The sequence below is a fragment of the Camellia sinensis genome, chromosome 10, assembly GCF_055761805.1.
Source record: "Camellia sinensis isolate YWXY chromosome 10, ASM5576180v1, whole genome shotgun sequence".
NCBI classification, from domain to species: domain Eukaryota; kingdom Viridiplantae; phylum Streptophyta; class Magnoliopsida; order Ericales; family Theaceae; genus Camellia; species Camellia sinensis.
The window spans coordinates 202,102-226,256 of record NC_138970.1 but is presented as its reverse complement, the minus strand read 5'-3'; the positions used below and the strand labels follow the sequence as shown (position 1 = coordinate 226,256).

At 36.9% G+C, this 24,155-nt stretch overlaps 1 long non-coding RNA gene across 1 annotated transcript; it reads right to left on the bottom strand.

The window, feature by feature from the left end:
* Window positions 1-10,072: 10,072 nt before the first annotated feature.
* Window positions 10,073-23,809, bottom strand: LOC145800933 (uncharacterized). Its single transcript, XR_014341527.1, has 3 exons — window positions 23,649-23,809; window positions 23,441-23,548; window positions 10,073-10,403 (listed from the first exon to the last, which is right to left on the bottom strand). It is a non-coding gene; the product is annotated as an uncharacterized LOC145800933 (long non-coding RNA).
* Between the last annotated feature and the right edge of the window lie 346 nt (window positions 23,810-24,155).

Below are 24,155 nucleotides of genomic sequence, written 5' to 3'. Positions count from 1 at the left end.
CATTACACACTCCCCTTTAATCTTGATCAATAACTCTCCAACATCGAGTCTAGCTTGGGCCACCTGTACACATTCCATTGTGAGTCACCATACTCTATTAAAAGTTACCTTCTCACGGTCCAACCTTGCCACGTGTACTAGGAATTTTTTTTGCTCTATCAAGAGTTATCATGGATTTTTCTTACTTCATCAAGAGTTTTTGTGCAAGCCCAAGCCCACCAACATCAATGCTTTAGAAGAGTCCGCCCATAGATTGTCTGCCATCATTCTTACTCTAGGAACCAACGCTTTGATACCAGTTGTTAGGGAATTAGGGAGCCCACAAATGCATAGTAACACCAGGCCAATTCATCATAGAGAAACTCCAAAATCCACAAATACCATATCAATGCCTAACATGCATTATTTGGAACTTAAACCCACTTAAAAGCTTAAGTCTATAAGTGGAGAGTCCCTTTAATATATATTAAGGGGCAATTTGGGAAGTTGGTAAAAAGCCAATTTTTTTGGCTTTTTAGTTTTTTTAGCCAAAAAAGTTAGTTTTTTTTACCCAAATCACTATCAAAAAAGCTAATTTTTTTGGCTAAAAAAGTCAAAAAAACCAAAAAGTTAGCTTTTTACCAACTTCCCAAAACACTCCTAAGACTAATTTCTTTTACTCTTTGTTTGATGTAAGACTCTACCTTCACACATGCTCCAACACCTAACGATAGTGATGAAGCCTATGAAGGTGGCAACAGAAGATGCTTACAGTTTGAAGATTGAAAGTAAGGATCCTATGAAAATTATGTGATGTAAACCAAGTAAAAACTAAAAGTGTAAACTCAAAAAAATATACAGAATATGCAGCGGATTAAAATGATCAGATTATACCTTCTTGATGATAGAACCTTCTTGGATAAATCACGTGCTTCCAGGAAACTTCTTGATGAACCAACCCAGCAGTGGAGTGATATCACAGATTGAATATCACCCACACTAACCACAGTGTCAAAGACTTGATCGTTGTGTATTTTTGGGAGAGAGTCAGAATGTGGGTAGAAAAACAGACTACGTTGTTTTTTTCTCTTTCACAGATTACCCATAACCATATCAGATATTTAATATATTATAATATCTATCCATATCAGTTAAGATACAGATAATATCTAATATATATTATATCTATCTATATCAGTTCAAACTGATAACGTCTGTTTCAAGAGTGGTTATCCTAAATAGGTTTGATTTCAAAATCAAAACCTATTTGGATAAGGATCAAATGTTAAATTTAAATGGTCATGCCACATGGGCGCCCATTACTAACATCTCCCACTCGCACATGAGTTGGCATGACACTGCCACATCTCTATCTCAATCTCCCCAAAAACGAACAATCTCATACTAGCCAATGCACCGTGCGACCGCTGAGAACACCTGCAAGTGGGAGCTCTATACTAGAAACTCAACATGAGTCAGTATAGAGACATCAACCCAAAAAGAACAGAAATAGTGTCTCATGTACCCAGACCCATCTAGCTACATCAGTCCAAAAACATCTCTAATCCCTCAAAGAGCATGTTTGACTCTCCTAGGTCCCGCATTATATTCACACCCAATCAGCATCCTATAAAGAGCGATGTGAGTTGTCGACAGTGAATATAGAGCAGAGATGTAGAACTAGATGATCTTCCCTTCACCCTCATATCATTCAATTTGAAATTGACCGCTTTCCCAGTAATGTCCCTTAAAGCCGAATCATACATGACCGCAGGCAACATACCAAAGTAGCTGAACATCAACTCCTCATCTTATGACATAGTCAAAGGTCACAAAAAGGCACAAAGTGAAGTCATTTAGGAAAAAATGACTTTTAGGACTCACACGGTGAAGAAGCAGGGATCCATTCTTTCACCTCGCTAACGGGTCGATAAGCACATGCAGTATGAATGCATGTTATAGTGGAGTTACTCTTCTAAAGAGTGATGTTAAACTCACACACCATACAGATCTTAGTCTAGTCGCTCTTAAGCGCACGAGTCGCTTCCTAGCGTCTAACTCGAATTCTCTATTTGCTCGCCTCTCAGGCATCAAATGAGATCTCGCATCTGGCTATCCATAACAGACATATCATGGAAAAGTGGGTACTCTCATATCCATGGCCGGTCTCTAACAAGACCTCATCTTGGATCCAACCAAGGCGACATAGCTAGTGGATAATTTTAGCTTCTAGTCTCATCCTTACTCGCTACCCAGCGCTAAGGGCGATTGCTCGTGTGAGTGAGCCAATCTTGCCTGCTAACATCAATTTAATTGTTTTGTGTATGCTAATTCACAAACCATTACTAAAAGTAGTAAACATAAATGTGTGATAGAAACAAGTATGAATACTAATGGCATTAATATCCCCAAAAAAAAAAGAGTTCAACTGAATACACATAAAAAATCACCACCTACGTAGTCCTAAAGCCCTAACATGAGTAAGATAAACATCTCTAGCAATGGGCTTAGTCAAAGGGTCCGCAACCATGCGACTTGTAGGGATGTGCTCCAGGATCACTTCTTTCTGCGCCAAAATATCTCTGATAAAATTGAACCTCACATCAATGTGTTTGGTTCTGCCATGGTATTTAGGATCCTTAGCGTAAGCGAGTGCAGCCATGCTGTCACAATGGATAGTCACAGGATCTGAAGTGTGTGTGACAACATCCAAATGCTGAAGGAATCTCCTCAACCACACGGCTTCCTGAACGGCAGATGAACAAGCCACAAACTCAGCCTCCATGGTCGATAAGGCGATGCAGGATTGCTTCTTACTGCTCCAAGAAATAGCACCATCGCTAAGCATAAAAGCATATCCTGAAGTAGACTTACGCTCATCTAGGTCTCCTCCCCAGTCAGCATCACAATAGCCAACTAGATGTAGATCTGAACTCTGGTAGCAAAGTGTGTAATCTGCAGTTCCTCTAAGATATCGTAATATCCTCTTAACTGCTTTCCAATGAGCTGGTCCTGGGTTGGATTGGTAACGACTCACCAATCCGACTGCATAGCAAATGTCAGGACGTGTACACATCATAGCATACATCAAGCTTCCAACAGCATTTGCATAGGGAACACGGGCCATCTTTTCATTTTCTTCTTGAGTCTTAGGACCCATATCAAGGCTTAGGCTCTCGCCTTTTGCAACAGGAGTGTCAATGGGTTTGCAGCTCTGCATCTGGAACCGCTCTAGAATAGTCTTAATGTAAGTCTCTTGAGACAAACCAAGAAGTCTCCTAGAGCGATCCCTAAGGATCTTAACACCGAGCACATAACTCGCCTCACCCATGTCCTTCATTTCAAATGTAGAGAACAACCACATTTTAGTGGCGACAATCATCTCCTTGTCATTTCCAGCCAATAATATGTCATCTACATATAATGACAATATCAGAAAAATGTCCTTGGACCGCTTAACGTACACACAGTGATCTTCATCAATCATCGTAAACCCATTTGAAACAATGGCTCGATGAAATCTCAGATTCCACTGTCTGGATGATTGCTTTAAGCCATAAATAGATCGTTGAAGCTTGCAAACTTTGCGCTCCTGACCTACTGCCACAAAGCCTTCTGGTTGATCCATATAGATCTCTTCATCCAATTCTCCATTGAGAAATGCAGTTTTAACGTCCATCTGATATAGCTCTAAGTCCAACTGAGCTACTATGGCCAGGATTAGGCGAATAGAGGCAAACCTTACAACTGGTGAAAAAGTTTCCTCATAGTCCACACCCTCTCGTTGGGTGTAACCTTTCGCCACTAGGCGAGCCTTATACCTTTCTATGGAACCATCCGCCTTGCGCTTGATTTTGAGAACCCATTTGTTCCCGATAGTCTTGCGCCCTAGCGGCAAATCAACCAAGTCCCAGACATGATTTTTCTTCATAGACTCTATTTCTTCTTCCATTGCAGTACTCCATTCTTTACTAGCAGGGGATGAGAGAGCCTCTTTGAGATTCTTAGGCTCCATCTCATCACTCGGAGCAATCATGAATGCTTCCCCTTCAATCTCAAAACGACGACGGGGTATAGCTCCACGTTTGCTTCTACGTAGTTGAGAATCCTGAGAATCCTCATCCATTGGATCTAATCCATGGGTAGGTAGATCGCTCCCACTGTCCCTAGGAGCTTGAGGAATTATTTCCTCATTCTCTACTAAGCTACTAGGTGCGCCTTCAAGTAGATCCTCCATCTCGTAGAATTCTACTTCTCTGGTTACCTCACCTCTGCTAGGGAAATCCTCCTCTAGGAAATCCACATCTCGTGACTCAATTTCAGTCACACTTCCATCCGGATGCTCCCCAACAAACACATAGCCCTTAGAATGCTCACTATAGCGAATGAAGATACACTTCTTTCCTCTAGGGCCCAACTTCCCAAACTTATGAGAAGCGTTGTGTATGTAAGCTGCCGAACCCCAAGGTCGCAAATTGCCCAAATCAGGCTTTTTGCCAGTCCACATCTCATATGGGGTGGAAGGAACTGATTTGGAGGGCACACGGTTAAGGACGTAGGCAGCAGTCAACAAAGCATCTCCCCAATAAGAAATTGGAAGATTAGCTTGCGCCATCATTGATCTAACCATGTCAAGCAATGTGCGATTCCTTCTCTCCGCTACACCATTTTGTTGCGGAGTCCTAGGAATTGTCAATTGCCTGATAACTCCTTTTTCCTCACAGAGCACTTTAAATTGCTCAGATAGATACTCACGTCCTCGGTCAGTCCTTAGAGCTTTAATGCTCTTGTCTAATTGATTCTCAACCTCATTAACATACCGTCTAAAGCAATCCAATGCTTCTGACTTGTGAGAAATCAGATAGACATGACCAAAACGTGTGCAATCATCTATAAATGTGATGAAATAGGGGGCTCCATGCCTTGCCCTCACATTCATTGGTCCACATATATCAGAATGAATAAGTTGCAATGGGATAGATGCCCTTATGGCTTTCCCAAATGGTTTTCTTGTTGCCTTTCCAGCAAGACAGTGCTCACAAGTAGGCAAAGTGACTCTAGCGAGTGGGCCTAAAAGACCTTCTCTAGCCAATCTAGTCATCCTGTCTTGCCCTATGTGGCCTAATCTAGCATGCCATCTCATAGAATCATTATCACAAAAAGATGCAATATTAGAAATAGATCCATTGGCATTTTTATTAATACTAGAATCATCCACATCCAAAACTAAAAAACCATTTGAAAGATAACCAAAACCATAAAAAATTGTTCCCAAATAAATGCTAACACCATTATTCTCAAAACAAAAGCTAAAACCAAGGCTCATCATGCTAATAACTGAAACTAAGTTTCGCCGAATATCCGGAGCATAAAGAACATCATGAAGATACAAGGTGCGCCCTCGTCGCATTTCCAGCTTGAATGTGCCAATGCCAAGCACCTCCACACTGGACTCGTTCCCCATGTAAACTTTTCTGCTCCCAGCAGGTACTCGACGATACTCAACGAACCCTACTCTGTCCCTCGCGATGTGGTCTGTTGCTCCGGAGTCTACAACCCAAAAATGAGGAGAATGAGCAATTAATGCTTGACTAGACACAAAGCATTGAATGCGAGAAATTAAGTAAGGGAGTACCTTCTTCTGCTCAGGGCAATCCCGAGCGAAGTGTCCTTCTTTGTTACAGTTAAAGCATGTCAATTTAGCCTTTGCCTTCTTACCACCTCTCTTGCCCCTACGCTTGAAATTTCTAGCGCCATTGGGCTTAAGCGCAGCCGCTGCTTGCTTCTTGGGGGCACCTTTTGCTTTTCCACGTTTGAACTGAGAAGTCCTACGTGAGCTTGACTCAACCACCATAGCAGAACCATCAGACTTAGCCGCCTCAAGGCGCTCAGCCTCTAGCTCCAAATGACGCGATATGTCTTCGAATGTTTTCACACTCTCATTATGCATCATGTTCTGCTTCATCTGCTCCCAAGAATTTGGCAGAGAGCGTATCACAGCCTGTACTTGCTGCTCTTGAGTCAAATTATGCCCAGCAGCCGCAAGCTCACGTATCATGGCTGACATGACTCTCAAATGCTGCTTCATCGAGTGATGCGCCCTTTTCTGATATGAGTCAAACTTCATAGTCAGCCCACGTAGCTTTGCCAAAGAGGTAATACCAAACTTTTGCTTGAGAGCTTCCCACATCTCAAATGCAGTCGGGCAATGCTCAAACTCACTAATCAAGTCGTTGTGCATGCTGCTCAACATAGTAAAGCGCGCACACCGATCTTTGTTACGCCAAGTCTGAAAGGCTTCAAGATCACGACGATGTTGAGCTGTATTGCCCTGCTCTGGCTCAACCATCACTTGTTCAAGTGTGGTCAACACTTCTTGCTCATTGAGGAGGTATTGGATCTTACGGCGCCATATGTCATAATTGTCGCCATCCAATTTCTCTCCCTTAGTTAAGTCTGCCACCACTGACTTAGCAGCCATTTCTACATACAGAGTAAATAAAAATGCGCAGGGGATATTAATGATAGCAACACAAAACAAAATATTTTGCAGCAAAAAGAATCTAAATTAAATAATGATAATTTTACACATGTCTCAAGATCGAAAATTTGCTATGCTCGTAATCATCTCTTGCGCCTCTAGTGATAATTATCAAAATTTAATTTCATTCCATGCGCAAAAAAAAATCAAACAATCTCCCACTATTTATGGCATATACAAAGCATGATAAATTCCATACAATAGCATCTCAATATAAATTTACAAACAACTCATGCTATATTTATTTAATGATGGAATTCAAATAAATAAATAAATAAATAATCATGCTTTAATTGCAACATATTAAAAAAACCAAAAAAAAAATGTTGTATTTAATATGCAGATTATGCCATAATTAAAGTGTACATCCTTTTTGAAATTTTCTGGAATTTTCTGAAATTTTCTGGAATTTTAAATAACTAATTAAGCACACATAAAATTAGAAATAAAAAATCCAGAAACTAGTAAACAGAAACAATATTCAGATTATGCCATAATTAAAATGTACATTGTTCTGAAATATTCTGAAATTTTTCTGAAATATTCTGGAATTTTAAATGACTAATAAATACACATAAAATTAGAAATAAAAAATCCAGAAACTGATAAAATGAGACAATATTACCAGTAAATAATAAAACCTTTCAGAAGTCTACAATAAATATTTCAGCCCCAGAAAATTATTTATGCAATACCAGAATCATTTTAAAGCATAAAAAATGAATTATTAACACAGGAAAAATAATTTATATTTTCTGAAAATTTTCAAAATTTTACAGAATGTAGAAAAATTAATTCTGAGTCTAACAGTATAAGCCACGCATAAAACAAATATGTAATGAATTAATTATGATCATTTAACGCAGTTCAGAATTAAAAACAAAACAAACAGTGCCTAATCGCCAGCAGCCAAGCCAGCCGAGGAAAACGGCGCGGCTCAGCACGCGGCTCGGCTCAAGGCTCGGCTCACGGCTCAGCGCGCGGCTCGGCTCGCGGCTCAGCGCGCGGCTCGGCTCGCGGCTCAGCGCACGGCGCGCGTGCGTGGCGCGGAGGGCCCGCGCGTGACTGCGCCGCTGACGCGCGCGTGAGAGCGCGTGCAAGCGCGTCGGGTGAGCAGCTGGCGCGTGGAGGCGCGTGGCTGCGCGTGGAGGCGCGTGGAAACGGTCCACTTCGTCAGGTGGCGCGTGCAGGCCACGCGCCGCCTTCCAGGGTGTTTTCTGGTCCGATTTTCGTACTGCCGGACTCCTTTTTTCAAAATAAAACTATTTATGATATGAAAAAAGGCATTAATGAACATAAAAAAAATATTTTTATGCTCCTAATCAGAAAAAAAAAATTTTTCTACAAATATTCATGTGTATAATACATACATATACATATAAAAGTATACACATGAGGAAAACACGAAAATATCCATTAACAGGCTCTGATACCAATGTAAACTCAAAAAAATATACAGAATATGCAGCGGATTAAAATGATCAGATTATACCTTCTTGATGATAGAACCTTCTTGGATAAATCACGTGCTTCCAGGAAACTTCTTGATGAACCAACCCAGCAGTGGAGTGATATCACAGATTGAATATCACCCACACTAACCACAGTGTCAAAGACTTGATCGTTGTGTATTTTTTGGGAGAGAGTCAGAATGTGGGTAGAAAAACAGACTACGTTGTTTTTTTCTCTTTCACAGATTACCCATAACCATATCAGATATTTAATATATTATAATATCTATCCATATCAGTTAAGATACAGATAATATCTAATATATATTATATCTATCTATATCAGTTCAAACTGATAACGTCTGTTTCAAGAGTGGTTATCCTAAATAGGTTTGATTTCAAAATCAAAACCTATTTGGATAAGGATCAAATGTTAAATTTAAATGGTCATGCCACATGGGCGCCCATTACTAACAAAAAGCTATGTGTGTAAATTGAGTAATGATGTGAAAATGAGTGCGGGAATAGAAGCTCCCTAGTAGGGAAAGAAGGTAGAGTTGTGTGAGTAATGAGATTAAAATTTTGTTTGGCAACTTTTGATTTTAGCTTAAAAGTCAATAGATTATTAAAAAGTAAAAAAATTAACAAATTACACAAAAGAGTTAAAAATTCTTTTTTCTTGCTACATTTTTTTACATCTTTTCATATTTTAGTCAAAAAAATAAAAAGTTACTAAAATAGTTTGTTTCCAAAGATAATTATCTCCAATTCTCATGAAACCCAACATTTTTTCTTTTTAAATTCCATTCAAATCTCACAAAATCAATCTTAAATTCCATCTATTTCAAACACATCAAATTTCATTGTCAATTGCTAATTCCAGCATTCTAAACAATTGTTGGGTTTACAGCTTATTAACTTTTTTGGGAGTTGAAAAACTTTTTTGGGGGGTTGTTTTTTTTGCACCTTTTGCTCATGTAATAAAAATTAATCTTATTTTATCCTCCGTTTTATTTTTTCCAACAGAGAAGGATAACACACTTTTTGGTGAGTGCAATGTGCAACCCATGCCATGTGCTTCAACTTTTGGTTCTTGCGATGTTCCACCAACTATCCGCACTAGAAAATTATCTCTAAATATAATTTTTATAAAGAAAAATCATCCATCATAATAACGTGATAATGATATTTTTATAATTATTAATATTAATTGTACGTATTTTAGTTAAAAAATACAAAATGTCTCCTCATTATATATATATGATAATTTTGAACAATTTTTTTTTATTTGTATAGAGCATCATACATCAAAAAACCATCAATTACAAAGGTCACTCACTATTTTAGTTAACAAGTAAAAAAAAATTATAAAAAAATAAACTATTTTCTCTATTTTTGTATATTTTTTTTATAAAAATTTAAAAATCACAAAAATAGTCAATTCTTAAAACACCTTTAAATATTATAAAGAATAGTATTGGAATTACATAGATTCCAACACTAAATTCGGTCGTGGTGTTAATTGGTAATTATTTAATAATTTTGAAATATCACATGCATTGTTTACTTAGGGTTTATTTGAGAAATGAGTTGATTTTTTAGTTTTTTGACTTTTCTGACTATTTTAGCCTAGATTAAGAAGTCTCATTTGTGATGAATTTTTTTGACTTTTTTTGACTTTTGTGAGAGAAAAAATGTAATGATTATGAGTTGAATGCGATATTTTATCTTATCGAATCTGTTTTATTTTTTTGTGACTAAAATAATTAAAAAGTCCCGAACTTTTTCTTCTCAAACAAAGTCTTATTTTTTGTCAAAAAAATTGCATAAGTAATATTTTAAAAATATCTAATAATTATTCATGATAAAGATTTGAAGCTTGATACAATGTGGTCTTTTGGCAACTCACAAAAAAAGCTGTGTTTTGCCAACCAAAAACGCAGCCAAATAAAAGCTACAAAAGTTGGAACACATTTGGTAAGTTGGCAAAGCGTAAAGTGTGAATTTACATAACTATCCTCCCTATTCTAACACGTAGATAAATGATTCAAAAAATAAATTTCTTAAATTATGTGAGAAATTTTGATCATTTTATTATGATGTGACATTATAAATAAATATTAAATCAAAAAGTAAAAAGTAACTTTTTACCAACTTTACAAATCACTTTTCAAAAAAATCAAAAAACTTAATAAAAAACCAAAAAATAATTTTTTATCATCTTTTCAAAACACTGCAATACGTCTCATTATAAATTCAAAAGTAAAAAGTGGTACCTGATAGGACAATTGGAATAAGACAGATTAAAGTGCGCAACAAAAAACAAAAAAAAATTAAAAGCAACAAAAAGGGGTACCTGATACGACCATTGCATTAAGACAGATTCCGACTGATTTCATGGCTGCTTCAAGATCTGTAAACCATTTGTAAAACTACACCAAAAGTAGCAACAGATATAGAAAATTATCTTTCACAGTGAAATCTGAATTACAAAGCACTCACAAAACTTAGCACATATGAAACAACCATAAGGAACTATATACTGCTATCAAAATTTTCTCAAACTGCTCTTAATGGCATTTCAAATGTGGGGTACATGGTGGGAAATGAGATAGTAATAAGGTAGAGAACTTAGGGAACCAAGGACCACAAAAAGTATGACAATTACATAGTGAATGGCCTACTCAAATATTTTTTGGGTGAGTGCCCCAGCCAAATATTCATTTTGTGCTTGCTAAATGGGAAAGGAAGAGAAAAGTATAATATTTTTGTTTTCTCTTCTTTTCTCTTGTTATGGTTCTCCATTTTAAAAGAGTATAGGGGGAAAAAATGATGGGTTCGGTTAATTATGAGAGGCATCGGGAGGTAACTATGGGTGAAAATATTTGCCAATGAAGATTATTAGTTGGAATGTGAGGAGGTTGGGTTCGCGGAGAAAGAGAGGTGCTATTAAGGATTTTCTTATTAGGCGTAATCAACCGGACATAGTGATTTTTCAAGAATCTAAAGTAGAAAGGTGTGATAGGAGGTTCATGAAGAGTCTTTGGGGTGTTAGGCATAGGAGTTGGGCTTGCTTGCCTTCAGTGGGTAGATCGGGGGGGCATTTTGGTGATGTGGGATGAGCGAGTTGTTTCTTAATGTGAAACTATATGTAGCGACCCTAATTTTTCTTAAATATTTATTTATTCATTATTACTTTATTTTATTTTTAGTTTTATTAATTGTGTGGGTATATGAGAATTTAAGGTGGTATTTAATTAATTTAATGTGGTATTTAGTTAATTTAATATGATAGTTAATTATATATAATTAATTTGAATATTTATATTTATATTTAAAAAAGAAAGAAAGATGGAACATATATTGATTTTATAAAATATATTTATATATGTTGTAGTTATTTATTAAAATAAAATATATATTATATTTATTTATGTGGTATTTATATTATATTATAGTATATAATATAATGTGATTAGGTGATAAATTCTATTAGGTTATCAAACCATGGAATGGAGCACGGCGCACAGCGACGGAGAGAGAGAGAGAGAGAGAGAGAGAGAGAGTTTGATTCGAGGGGGTAAATCTGGGGAGAAGAAGGAAGAAAAGAAAAGTAAAGAAAAAAAGAAAAGGTTTTGGGTTTTATCTTGGTGGTTCATTCAATCTTCTCAGAATTTCTTCTATCTTTAAGAAATAAATATAGTGAGTACAAACCCTATAACCCTTGATTATGTTTTAATCGTTATTTTATTTATTTATTTATTTCATTAGGTTTATGTGATTTGATTTTTAGTACATGTGGGGGATTGATTAATTTAATGATTTTGATTAATGTAAATGTGCTGATTAAGGTTCTTAGATGAGTGATCTATTTTATTTAATTTGTTTGGTGGTATATACGAGGTTTAAGGTGGTTAATTGATTATTAATTTTAATTATTTTTTTTATGAGATGTATATCTCATGTTTATTTTTTTTATATGGCATAGTTTATGGTGGTAGTTATGTCCTTGGTTTTGCAATAATTAAAATAAACTCGGAACCCATAGGTAAATTCCTTATATTCCACCATGACTCTTTGGATTGTTGGAAAAAAAAATAGTTGTTTAATGCCTTATGCCCGGCATGATTATATTTGTCTCATGATGTTGATGAGATGTTATTTATATTTTACTCGTTCTCATGAGTAGACGAGTGTTGTGATTTACGCGCGTACATATATGCTAACTATCCGATAGTGTTAGTCGACTAGGGACGATACCCCGTACAAGGTTCGGCGCTCCGGAGCGGGTTAGGTATACAGGAGGCACATGGGATATATGTGTAGGCCGTAGGGAAGGGCCGAAGTGGTGGAGTTAAGGTACAAAGATTTATTACGAACTTATATGTGTAGCTGGTTTTGTTTTGATTGAGTCAAGGTGTGATGAATGATTTATGAACTTATATGATAGTTCGGATTATGTAAGTGTGAAACGATGCATTTAGTTATTTCTTCATAAGGTTAATTATGATGAAATTATGCTAACTTTATTTTCTCGCAGGATGATGGGTCTTACTAATTTTTTTTATGCAGGGCTGACCCACCATGTTTTTATGTTTATTTTTATTTATTTATTTATTTATTTTTATTTAAACTATAATTAGTTGTGTGCGGGTAAGAAACTAAATGCTATCGTATCTCGGGAAACTACCCCTTATCTCGGTGCGATGGAACTACTTGTCTTATACTGTAATAGGGGAACATAATAAGAATTAAATATAATTTTTTTTTATTTGTGTCTGGTGGGCACGTGGGTATTTGATTGTTGTACTCATACCAGTATACTTGTATACTGACCCGTTTTGTCTCTTGACAACTCGGGTGCGTTTTTTTTTAGCGTAGCCGAATATCCTTTGCAGGAATAATTGGGGTGATGGTGAAGTCAAGAAATAGTTATAGTGGATAGACCTATTATTTTTATTTATTTATTTTTACTTCGTTTAATTTCCTTGAACTTAAGGACTTATTTTAGTTTATGTAATTTTATTTTATTTCTATTGGTTATGACTCTAGTATTTGGACTAGTTGTCAGGAGTTGTAATCGTTACTTTATTTAAGTTGTTTTGAAGTTTTTTTTTTTGTTATTGTTACTTTAACATTAAACAAATTGGATAGTTTATGAAGTTTTGATGCAAGGTTTGATCGGTGTTTGGTTAGTACCTTATTGAGACTAGAATGTTTAGATTTTTGTTTCACCCCTAGGATTTGGATGATGGAATATTGATTGGGATTTAGTCCTAATTGAATATTTAATTGTCCAAATTTTGGGGCGTGACAGTTTGGTATCAGAGCTTAGGTTACCCTAGACTAGCGAGAGTTTAGGTGATCCTCAGATTGTGGAAATGTGGGTTATAGCTGGTTTAGTTTGGCGATGAGTTTAATTCTAAGTTTTGAACGAATTCGTTTTTTGTGTTTACCTTGAAGGTGATGGCTGGAAGATATCTTTAATTTGTTTTTTCAAGAACCTATTAGAGTACTTTTTGATATTGGTACCTCTCATCCTTTCATATCTAGACAGGTTGTAGAAAGAGAACACCTTGTAATTACCTTATTGTTTAAACCTATTCGTGTTAAGACCCCTTTAGGAGGCGCAATCACCCTTTATGAAATGTGTAAAAATTTTGAGTTTGGCTTTGCGGGCATAGTTTTGTTTGCGGACCTAATAGTGTTAGGATTTGAGGGGTTTGTAGTTATTTTGGGTATGGATTGGCTGCGGAAGCATTTTGTGACTCTAGATTGTGCTGGAAGGACGGTGAATGTAAATATTCTCGGTATGCCACGACTTACTCACACTTATAGCGATGGAGGAGAGTCAGTGATGACGAGTTTTCTATGCTCGGTTGAAATCCCTAAGCAAGATATTAGTGAGGTAGAGGTAGAGGTAGTGCGTGACTTTGAGGATGTATTTCAGGAGATACCGGGACCTCCACCTCGACGGTTAGTGGAGTTTCGCATTGACTTAGCACTGGGAACTGCACCGATTTCTAAGGCAGCATACAGAATGTCACCTAAAGAGCTTGTGGAGACGAAGAAGCAGCTAGAAGAGATGCTTCAGAAAGGGTTCATTCGTTCAAGTAACTCCCCGTGGGGAGCACCTACGATCTTTGTCTCCAAGAAAGATGGTATTCTCCGCATGTGCATAGATTACAGAGAGCTGAACAAGGTGACTATCAAGAATAAGTATCCGTTACCTAGAATTGATGACTTGTTTGATCAGTTAAAGGGGGTAGCTGTGTTCTCTCAGTTTGATCTCAGAACGGGTTACCATCAGAGGGGTGTGTCAGAGGAAAGTATACCGCTTACTGCTTTTCGGACTCGGTATGGGTTGTACGAATTTCCTGTAATGCCTTTTGGTTTGACCAATGCTCCTGCCTATTTCATGGATTTGATGAACAGAATTTTTCAATCTTATTTAGATAAGTTTGTGATTATCTTCATAGATGATATCTTGGTGTATTCTAAGAATGAGGAAGAGCACAAGGAACACTTGAAAGTTGTGTTACAGACTTTGAGGGAACAACAGTTATACGCTAAGTTTAGTAAGTGCCATTTTTGGGAGAAAGAAGTTTGGTTTTTGGGACATGTTGTGTCTAATCAGGGAATAGCGGTAGATCCTAAAAAAGTTGTTGCGGTCAAAGGATGGAAGCAGCCCACGAACCCTACAGAGGTGAGAAGTTTTCTAGGATTAGCTGGGTATTACAGAAGATTTATAAAGAAGTTTTCCACCATTGCAGCACGCATGACCAAGTTGACCTGCAAGAATGTGAAGTTCATATGGGGAGATGATTGTGACAGAGCTTTCCAAGAGTTAAAACAGCGTTTGACTACACCTCCAGTGTTAACTATACCAGTACAAGGAGAAAAGTTAGTAGTGTTTACTGATGCGAGTGGAACTGGTTTGGGATGTGTGTTGATGCAGTATCAAAAGGTTGTATCTTATGCTTCTCGACAGTTAAAACCTCATGAGAAACGATACCCTACTCATGATCTAGAATTGGCAGCAGTTGTGTTTGCATTGAAAGTGTGGCGACACTATTTATTTGGGGAGCGTTTTGAGTTATTCACAGATCACAAGAGTCTTAAGTATCTTTTTTTCTCAAAAAGAGTTGAACATGAGACAACAGAGGTAGGTTGAATTCATCAGTAGTTATGATTTCGAGATCCTTTACCACCCGGGAAAAGGAAATGTGGTGGCAGATGCACTTAGTTGACAACATGGGATTGTAGCTTCCTTGATGGTTCAGGAATGGAAGTCCTTGGAGTTAATTTCAATGCATGATGTTCAACTAATAGAGGATGTCGAGAGGGCATACATTGGTAGTTTGACTGTGCAGCTGACGTTACTGAGTAAAGTTCGTCAGATGCAGAATTTAGATGGGTTTCTCATTAGCAAGCTCAATGACCTTGTGGTGGATTTAATCGATGATTGTCCTACTGATTGGTATGTGGACTCAGATGGGGGATTGCGATTCAGGGATAGGTTGTGTGTACCTAATCTTGTTGAATTGAAAAAAGAGATTATGGATGATGCCCATAGATCTCGATATACCATTCACCCTGGTGGAACGAAGATGTATCATGATCTGAAGAGGGCATTTTGGTGGGAAGGTATGAAAAAGGACGTAGGAGAGTATGTATCTTGATGTTATGTGTGTTAACAGGTTAAGGCAGAACACCAACGACCGTTCGGACTCTTGCAACCTCTCGAGATTCTTACTTGGAAATGGGAGTACATTACTATGGACTTCGTGGATGGTTTGCCGCGGTCTAAGCGAGGCAATGAATCTATTTGGGTGATAGTGGATCGACTCACCAAGTCTGCTCACTTTATTCCTATCAGTGTCCACCGAATTGCGGATAAACTGGCTGGGTTGTATATTCGGGAGGTGGTGCGACTTCATGGCGCGTCAGTTTCCATCGTTTCCGATCGTGATCCGTTGTTTGTGGCAGAGTTTTAGAAGAGTTTTCAACATGCCTTGGGTGCTAGGTTACATCTGAGCACGGCTTATCATCCTCAGTCAGATGGGCAAACTGAGCGAGTAAATCAGATTTTGGAAGATATGCTGAGAGCTTGCATTCTCGATCCTGGTGGTAGTTGGGAAGAACACTTGCGATTGGTGGAGTTTGCTTATAATAATAGTTACCATTCAAGTATCGGGATGGCACCATTCGAGGCTTTGTATGGGAGGCCATGCCGATACCTACGTGTTGGATGGAGGTAGGAGATGCGCCGTTATTAGCGCCAGAGTTGGTGAGAGAGACCACAGAAAAGGTGAACATTATTCGAGAACGTATTAAAACTGCACAGAGTCGTCAGAAGAGTTATGCTGATAGAAAACGTAAAGGGGTTGAGTTGAATGTCGGAGATTTTGTGTTCTTGAAGGTCTTGCCGATGAAGGGTATCATGCGGTTCGGAAAGAAGGGGAAGTTGGCACCTAGATTTGTGGGACCATATGAGATCACTGAACGGATTGGTAATGTGGCTTACAAATTAGCTTTACCGCCTGCTTTAGCTATGATTCACAACGTGTTCCATGTATCTTTATTGCGGAAGTGTGTGCAAGACCCTTCCCAGGTAGTATCACCAGAGGTGTTAGAGATTAGCGATGATTTAACGTATGTGACGCGACCGGTTACTATTCTAGATCGGGATGTAAAGTAGTTGCGGCGTAAGAAAGTGAACTTGATGAAGGTGGAATGGAGCGAAAATGAGAACGATATCACTTGGGAATGAGAAGAGAAAGTTCGGCGTATGTACTCGGAGCTTTTTGTCTAGTGTTCTCTTCTCTCGAATCTCGGGACGAGATTCTTTTGAGGTGTGTATATTGTAGCGACCCTAATTTTTCTTAAGTATTTATTTATTCATTATTACTTTATTTTATTTTTAGTTTTGTTAATTGTGTGGGTATATGAGAATTTAAGGTGGTATTTAATTAATTTAATGTGGTATTTAGTTAATTTAATATGATAGTTAATTATATATAATTAATTTGAATATTTATATTTATATTTAAAAAAAAAAGAAAGATGGAACATATATTGATTTTATAAAATATATTTATATATGTTGTAGTTATTTATTAAAATAAAATATATATTATATTTATTTATGTGGTATTTATATTATATTATAGTATATAATATAATGCGATTAGGTGATAAATTCTATTAGGTTGTCAAACCATGGAATGGAGCACGGTGCACAGAGACGGACGGAGAGAGAGAGAGAGAGAGAGAGAGAGAGAGAGTAAATCTGGGGATAAGAAGGAAGAAAAGAAAAGTAAAGAAAAAAAGAAAAGGTTTTGGGTTTTATCTTGGTAGTTCATTCAATCTTCTTAGAATTTCTTCTATCTTCAAGAAATAAATATAGTGAGTACAAACCCTATAACCCTTGATTATGTTTTAATCGTTATTTTATTTATTTATTTATTTATTTCATTAGGTTTATGTGATTTGATTTTTAGTACATGTGGGGGATTGATTAATTTAATGCTTTTGATTAATGTATATGTGCTGATTAGGGTTCTTAGATGAGTGATCTATTTTATTTAATTTTTTGGTGGTATATACGAGGTTTAGGGTGGTTAATTGATTATTAATTTTAATTATTTTTTTTATGAGATGTGTATCTCATGTTTATTTTTTTTATATGGCATAGTTTATGGTGGTAGTTATGTTCTTGGTTTTGCGATAATTAAAATAAACTCGGAACCCCATAGGTAAATTCCTTATACTCCACCATGACTCTTTGGATTGTTAAAAAAAAAAGAGTTGTTTAATGCCTTATGCCCGACATGATTATATTTGTCTCATGATGTTGATGAGATGTGATTTATATTTTACTCGTTCTCATGAGTAGACGAGTGTTGTGATTTACGCGCGTACGTATATGCTAACCATCCGGTAGTGTTAGTCGACTTGGGACGATACCCCGTACAAGGTTCGGCGCTCCGGAGCGGGTTAAGTATACGGGAGGCACATGGGATATATGTGTAGGCCGTAGGGAAGGGCCGAAGTGGTGGAGTTAAGGTACAAAGATTTATTACGAACTTATATGTGTAGCTGGTTTTGTTTTGATTGAGTCAAGGTGTGATGAATGATTTATGAACTTATATGATAGTTCGGATTATGTAAGTGTGAAACGATGCATTTAGTTATTTCTTCATAAGGTTAATTATGATGAAATTATGCTAACTTTATTTTCTCGCAAGATGGTGGGCCTTACTAATTTTTTTTATGCAGGGCTGATCCACCATGTTTTTATGTTTATTTTTATTTATTTATTTATTTATTTTTCTTTAAACTATAATTAGTTGTGTGCGGGTAAGAAACTAAATACCATCGTATCTCGGGAAACTACCCCTTGTCTCGGTGCGATGGAACTACTTGTCTTATACCGTAATAGGGGAACATAATAAGAATTAAATATAATTTTTTTTTTTATTTGTGTCTGGTGGGCACGTGGGTATTTGATTGTTGTACTCATACCAGTATACTTGTATACTGACCCGTTTTGTCTCTTGACAACTCGGGTGTGTTCTTTTTAAGCGTAGCCGAATATCCTTTGCAGGAATAATTAGGGCGATGGTGAAGTCAAGAAATAGTTATAGTGGATAGACCTATTATTTTTATTTATTTATTTTTACTTCGTTTGATTTCCTTGAACTTAAGGACTTATTTTAGTTTATGTAATTTTATTTTATTTCTATTGGTTATGACTCTAGTATTTGGACTAGTTGTCAGGAGTTGTAAACGTTACTTTATTTATGTTGTTTTGAAGTTTTTTTTTTTTTGTTATTGTTACTTTAACATTAAAGAGATTGGATAGTTTATGAAGTTATGATGCAAGGTTTGATCGGTGTTTGGTTAGTACCTTATTGAGACTAGAATGTTTAGATTTTTGTTTCACTCCTAGGATTTGGATGATGCAATATTGATTGGGATTTAGTCCTAATTGAATATTTAATAGTTCGAATTTTGGGGGGTGACACTATAGTGGGGGAGTTTTCATTATCAATTAGGTTTCGCAATTTTGACAATATAGAGTGGTGGTTGACAGGGGTTTACGGTCCTAACACACCGTCTAGGAGAAAGGATCTATGAGATGAGCTATATGGGTTATCTGGGCTGTGTTCCCCTAATTGGTGTTTAGGGAAAGATTTTAATGTGGTTAGGAAAAGCTCAGAAAAACTCAATCGAATTCGAACCATTAGGGGCATGAGGGATTTTGATTTGTTTATCAAAGATTATGAGTTGGTGGACCTTCCTTTGTGTAATACTAGATTTACATGGTCTAATTTGCAAGAGAATTTGGTGTGTTGTAGATTGGATAGATTTTTGTTTTCCATGGGGTGGGAAGGTTTTTTTTCCAATTTAAGGCAGGAATCATTACCGAGATTAACGTCAGATCATTGTCCTATTATGCTTGAAAGTTGTCCAGTAAAGTGGGGCCCAACGCCTTTTAGATTTGAAAACATGTGGTTGGAGCATCCATTTTTTAAGAGAAAGTTCGAGGAATGGTGGACCAATGCTAGTTGTTATGGATGTGAGGGTTTTAAGTTTATGAAAAAGTTGAAGGTGGTCAAGGAAAATGTGAAGTGTTGGAATTGGGAGGTGTTTGGGAATTTGGAGTTTTCTTAGGAGGTATTGAGCAGGATCGAAAAGTTAGTTGTATTGGAGGTGCAGGGGGGGTTTGGAAGAGTCCTTTAGGAGGGAGCGATCCCACTTGAGATTGAAATTTGAAGAATTGGTATTTAGGGAGCAAATTTATTGGGCTCAAAAAGCAAAGGTTAAATGGTTGAAGGAAGGGGATGTGAATTCAAAAAATTTTCATAGGGTGGTAGATGGGAAAAGAAAGAAGAAGTTCGTCAAGAGATTAGAAGTATGCCTAGGGGTAGTGGTGGAACGGGAGAATCAGATTGTCAATGGAATTTATGACATTTATTCCAAACTTTATTCGAAGGAGGAGATGACTAGACCGAGGATTGAAGGTCTTCAATGGGGATCTATTGATCAAACAGTTACAGCATGGCTTGAAAGACCTTTTGATGAATTGGAAATTCAGAAGGCAATTTTTGATTGTAAGAGGGATAAAGCTCCAGGTCCGGATGGTTTTTCCATGGTTGTATTTCAAGACTGTTGAGAGGTGGTGAAACAAGACTTGTTGGGAGTTTTTTCAGAATTTCATGAGTCAGGAGTTGTTAATTTGAGCTCAAATGCCACATTCATTTGTTTAATTCCCAAGAAAGCAGATGCGGTAAGAATTAGAGATTTCAGGCCTATTAGTTTGGTCACATCACTTTATAAGATTTTGGGGAAGGTTTTATCAAAACGACTAAGAATTTCATTAGGGGAGACTGTGTCGATGGCGCAGGGGGCTTTTGTGAAAGGAAAACAAATCTTAGATGTAGTTCTAGTGGCGAATAAAGTTGTGGAGGAATATAAAGTTCAGGTAAGGAGGGAATTCTTTTTAAGGTGGATTTCGAGAAGGCATATGATCACGTGGATTGGCAGTTTTTGGATTTTCTATTGGAAAATGAGGGTTATGGTGGGAGGTGGAGATCATGGATTAGGGGATGTTTGTCAACTTACAATATGTCTGTTTTAGTTAATGGTAAACCAGGGGAATGTTTCAAGGCTTCGCGAGGATTACGACAAGGAGATCCACTATCTCCTTTTTTTTTTTTTTTTTTGGTGGCAGATGTACTGGACAGGATGGTCGATAGAGCTAGAGAAGTAGGTCTCTTTGCGGGATTGGAGATGGGGGGGTCTCTTTGCGGGATTGGAGGTGGGGGGAAATAGAGTTAGTGTCACACATTTACAGTATGCGAATGATACCATATTTTTCTCAACAGGGGATGAAAGTCATATAGTTAATCTTTATTCAATTTTGAGACTTTTTGGGGTAATTTCGGGGCTTAAGGTAAATTTGGAGAAAAGTAGTGTGGTAGGAATTAATATACAGCAAGATCTGCTTTGGAACAGGGCGTCTCTTTTAGGATGTGGTATAGAGGGACTTCCGTTTAAGTATTTAGGTCTTCCATTGAGGGGTAATCCTAGAAGTGAAGTTTTTTGGAATCCACTTGAGTGATTCACTATGGCATTTGGTTATTAGAAGCAAGTATGAGATTCAAGACAATGGTAGGGACTCACAGGTGGTTTTACGGGGTAACTGTCGTGCTCCTTGGAAATCAATTTCGCATATCTACTCCTGTTGGTATTGTCATCTCTTTGTCAGGGTAGGCAATGGGGTACTTGTTCGTTTTTGGGAGGATGTTTGGATGGGTCAATCTTCTTTTGCTTTTGATTTTCCACATCTCTATAGAGTGGCTCGATCTCATAACTCTTTTATTGCTTCAATGGCTTGTTCACTTTTGGCTCTAATTTCCTGGAATTTTGATTTTTCTAGAAATCTTAATGATAAGGAGGCTGCACAGTTGGCGTCTTTGTTGTCCAGAATTAATAATTTCTCTTTGGCTCCTCTTTTGGAGGACAAGAGGGTTTGGGCTCTTCATTCATCTGGAATATTTTCTTGTAAGTCCTTTTTTGATAATCTCATCGATAGTCCTCATGTTACTCAATTTCCTTCTTGCAAAAGAATTTGGAAGGCTTGTTCTCCTCTTAAGGTGAAGGTGTTTATGTGGGCTTTGGTTCATGGTGGCATTTTGACAAATGATATATTGTAGAAACGGAGACCTAATCGATTTCTAAATCCTCAGTGGTACATTATGTGTTGTAAGAATGAGAAATCCATGGATCATTTATTTTTGCATTGCCCAATTGCTTTGATTATATGGCACAAATTGTTTTTGTTGGGGGACGTTATGTGGGTAGCCCCGCAAAGGAGTGCGCATATGCTGCAAGTTGACTTTCGCGCTTTTGCAGGATCGAAGAGAGCCAAAATGTTATGGTCTATTGCGGTCTTTGCAACTTTTTAGGTTCTATGGCTTGAAAGAAATACAAGGGTGTTTGAAGACAAGTCCAGAGAGATAGACTGTATATGGGATTGTGTGTGTCATCTAACTTCTTTTTGAGTTTCACGGAATCCTCTTTTTAAGGGGGTCCCACCTTTTTTATTAGCTAGAGCTTGGTTGGCAGTGTGATATGTAAAATTTTGTTTTAAGAGTTTGTTAGGTTTAGTTTTGTGTTTTTTCCTTTTCCTTTGTAAGAGGATTCCTCATCCTCGTTTTCTTTTTTGAGTTTGTTAATAAAGTGCTTTGTTGTTGATCAAAAAAAAAAAAAAAATGATGGAAAAAATCATTTTAAAACTTTCTTCATGGGCTCACCACGAATGAGAGGAAATTTGCACAAAAGTTGTTGCATGAAATACATTAAGCAAAATATACAAATATATAAACAAAATTTAAAGATTTTGCTATTGAATTTCTCTACATTTTCTCTTCTCAACCATGAGAAATAATTTTCCTTCCCTTCTTTCCTGTCTTTTTTCTTCATTTATTTTAACTTCTCTTCTATTTTTCTCACCTACCAAACATAGCATTTTGGCTACATAAACCCTATTTCACCATTTTGATTTGTCTAGGGCTGAACTCACTGTTAGTGTATATAGTGATGCTTTTTTTGTAATCTTTCTTGCTACATCAACTTTCCTAGAATGCATTCAACAAAAATTAACATCTTAAAGTCGGTGCCGTAGGATTGAAAAAGAGGGCTCCCATTTGATATAACAGGGCAGTTTAACCCAAAGGCAAATATCACAGTAAAACTGACATTCTTTGTATGTTGAATATTTCGATCAAGAAAGTTATACTATTCATCTTAAAAGTCACTAACAGAAAAAAAATAATAATGATAATAATAATTCATTTGCAATGATGGAGAACGGAAGGTAATCTGAGAAAGAATGATGATCATTTGTAGTTAAAATGTTGTTCAGAGTCAAATATGAAAAAAAATATTCAATTCCCATAAATTTATTTTTACCTGTCTAAGAAAGCATGCTAAACAATTATGAAGACAGCTGTCATCATTGTTTTTTCTGTTGAAAACCTTGCTAATAGGGAGAAGGTGCTTCTAATGGGTGTTGAATCCAAAAAGGATGGGCAACAAGCTAAACATTTCTTTGTCTGAAAAACCAACCTTCTTTGTCTTTCTGGAAGCATTTGGCTATAGCATAATAGAAGGTCATTTGAGGATGTTGAGTGGCTAGTGTGAAATCTTACGCTACCTCTTTTTTTGAATATTCTACATTCTTTTGGTTCTCAAAGCATGGGCTTTCTGCTATAGATCCTTTTGTGGAGTCTACTACTAGATTCAGTTTTTTGGGTAGAAATAAGATTTAGCCCCTCCTTGTATATGCAAATGGATTCTACTCCCCTATTGCAGTCTTCAATTGATATATTTTCTTGCTTATTTGAAAAAGAGAGAAGGAAAAAAAAAAAAAATGAAGACAAGAAATCAAGTGGCTTACCTGATTCGTATTGACCAAAACTGCATCAATAGCCCCCGATTCTTCCACAGTGCAGTGCTTAGTTGAAATGGACAAACCATTATCTTGTCCACGTACACGCTCCTGGGACTACAAAAGCAAAAGCTCGCTAATTGGCATGAAATTGTTGCACTGAAACATAAGCATTCACAGAGATTGTAACGCATTATAGGACAGTGATGAGTCTCACCAATTTGACAGGATAAGGTCGCTCGGCAAATGCATGAGAAAGTGCTACTATTGCTGCTTGTTGCTGCTCTGTCAACGGAGCATTCTGCACAAACAAAAATTGCAGGACATAATGACTCACCCACAAAACCTCTACCAAAAGTGGTTTTACTACTATAAAAAAAAAATAAATAAATAAAAACACCCAAACACACAAACAGATCACAGTGGCAAAGCTGAGAAATTTATCGAGAGGGGGCATGTATTTTGTATAGTGTGTATATATAATATATCATCAAAACCTAATTTGAGAAATAGAAAACTAATTTTTTGCATATTTTTAGGAAATAGAAACCCTCGTTTTCCGATTTCCAAAATCCTAATATGGGTTTCTTGTCCCTATAATAATCAGCCATAACACAACACATAATTCCTCATAATTTATTTTTAAAATCAGCAAACCAAATTTAACCAAATCACAATATCAAAACACATAAGAAAACCACAGATCAAATGAAGGAGAGGAGAA